This window comes from Spinacia oleracea, chromosome 1 (genome assembly GCF_020520425.1).
Source record: "Spinacia oleracea cultivar Varoflay chromosome 1, BTI_SOV_V1, whole genome shotgun sequence".
Classification (NCBI taxonomy): domain Eukaryota; kingdom Viridiplantae; phylum Streptophyta; class Magnoliopsida; order Caryophyllales; family Amaranthaceae; genus Spinacia; species Spinacia oleracea.
In genome coordinates this window covers 119,674,338-119,677,204 of record NC_079487.1, presented here as the reverse complement: position 1 = coordinate 119,677,204, position 2,867 = coordinate 119,674,338, and positions in this window count along the sequence as shown.

Genomic DNA, 2,867 nt, shown 5'->3' with positions numbered 1-2,867 from the left:
GATGGAAATTCTCTACTGCATGCATCTACTCAATAAAACTCAAAAAGTGTAAGTCAATGCCCATAATTACGGATTATAACAATAGTATGGGTCATCATGAACACTAGTGTTCCATCAATTTATTCAGGGACTATTTCGAGATTTATAGCTATTGTCATATTACTGAAAATATACTATACTTATTCATTTAGCTAACATCACATAGAACATTTGTTACATGTATACACATATTACACATTGTCACATCCAAATCATATTTTATAGGGTTTAGCAAAAAGGTGAACATAGTAACTTACCTCATTAAGCTAATCTCACAACTGCACACACGAGCACTAGAAGGTCTCCCGATCTACGTACTCTATAAACAACGTAAAATAGTCGATGCAATATACGTACTAGGTAGGTCAAAGGCTATATTAATAATTAATTATAGTTAGTGTATGCGAAAGAATCGTATAGGTTACGATCGAAGGGGTCATAGGAACAATGCAAGAAAACTCATATCACCACTTACGTACCATGGGTGGATATAATCACAATATCACTTCTTAGATCTTAGGTGGAGTAAATATGAGAAGTTTAATTAATGAATTTGGTATCTTCTTCAAGTGGGTTTTCAAAGTAGTGGAATAATCTTTAAAAAAATAGGGTGAAAGCTATTAAAAAGGGCATCAATCTGCTACACCAGAATAGAAGGAAAACGGAAGAACAAGGTCAACATCAAGAGGGAATATTACCTCTGTTTATGGACGGTTTTCAGAGTTGTCAAACCGAATAAAAAGAGGGTACTGCGGACTATGAGACGGTGTTGTTCGCGATGGTTTCGAGAGTGGTTTGATGGTGTTTCGGTGAAGCCGAATGTGGCTAGAAATCAATTTCGGCGATCGAGGTTTTTTTTTCCTTGCGGAGCTTTCTGGTGGTATTTTGAGAGTATAATTAGGGTTTTTGTTTTGCAAAACTAGTGTATTAGGGTTTCTGACTATTATTTATAGGGAGAGGTTCAAGAGATAGAAATTACGATTTAGCGGTAGATAAGCATTATCTGATCTAGCTTATCAGTTTGTTACGGAGTCAAATAAGGTTTGATGTAATTCAAATCTCCAATTTGGATAGGAATGCACGCAGTTAGCTTCAAAATAGGAATTAGTTTTAAAGATATGCTTAGGGAGTTCTAGTGTAGATAGAGGTCTAAGAATCTACGATAAAACAATGACGGCTAATCACTACTGTATTAGAAATAATTAGGGTTTAAATCGTATTTATAGTGGTTCGTAAATAAGGGTCTTATTAAATATTAAAATAGGTTTTATAACTTAATAACAAATAGAAATACATCATTTAGTTTAGAAAACTCACGTAATAAATAATTATAACCTTATTCTAGCTATAAACATATTTTATAAAATCATAAAATATAAGGGTATTACAATCTACCCTCTTTAAAAGAAGTTTCGTCCCGAAACTTAAAGTTATAAAAATATTATACCAAACTTTACTACATAATCGGGATATTACATTCTATCCCCCTTAAAAAGGAGTTCGTCCCCGAACTCAAAACTAGTCACACAATTACATCACAAGTAACAAAAACCACGCGGTTTTATAAGCCGCTATTTAAGATAGCGGTTTATTGTAGATTTTATAAAAAAAAATTAAACCGGTTTTCTTGCTGACATGGACGGTAAAGGGGTTAGCAAGAAGGAAGGTTGAATCTTGCCTACCTAGTATATAATAAAAAGTAAAATAAAGAAATAGTTTGCAACATATTATTTCACGATATTAACATTGAATATAGCACAGTATGAATGATGGAATTACCTCTGCATCTAGTAAAACCATTTCAATAGTATACGTTTCACTCGGATTATTGAAGGCAGGAACTGTCCATAGTCGGATAACCCTTGTATCGTTACGTTTTCTATGGATAGATTAATACTCAGTATGAGACTTAAATTGTGTGCCATTTTTTCTCTCTCACAAATGACGTTTATAATGTTGCTTGATAATATTTGTTGGATCAGTAGGGAGTATATATACTGCTGATTATGGCTGGTTGAATTAGGTGTAACCCTAATTCTTTGTGATTATTCTAGATTCTAGGGATTACTGGATAAGCAGGGAGTATTTTATATTTTTTGTTGCACGCCTAATTATATATCTCTAACTTCTACCTATTTTTTAATCTTAAATGCTTTTTGTACGTAATCTTTTCAAAGATATTTATGTTATTTTTTTCTATGCATTCCTATTTTGCAGCGAACTTAAGAAATTTTCTGTTTTGTAGAATATATTTTTTATTTGTTACCTACAAAGTAGGTAACTTGGGGAATATTTTTGTTTTGTAATTTTATTTATTAAGTTGTTACCCACTGCCATCAGTATTTTGTAGTTGTTTAAGTAATTTGAACATATTGTATTTGTCTTTTTTACGGTATTTTTTTTTTTAGCCATCCTTATTTTATTGGTTGTTTTTGTAATCTGAACATATTGTATTCATTTTTTTTACGGTTTGGCTGTTTACTTAATCTAAATATATTGGTTGATGTGGTTTCCTATATTTTTGGAAGCTAAAATTTGAATACTTATTCACGTATTTATCTCAACAATATCTAATTGATATTTTTTTTTCTCCTAAAATTTAGGTACCTCAGCTACACATTATTTTTAGATTTCTTTTTATTATTTTTTATTCTATTTTTTAGGGAATTTAATTTTATTTATGCTATATAAAATTTCATCCGTTATTTTTTGTAAACAATCATTCGTAAACTGAATTTTACCTATTTTTTTAACAATTTTATATTCGATTTTATAGTTATTTATTATTTAATAAAAAAGAATTTAAAAAAGGAAAATACTAAGAATGC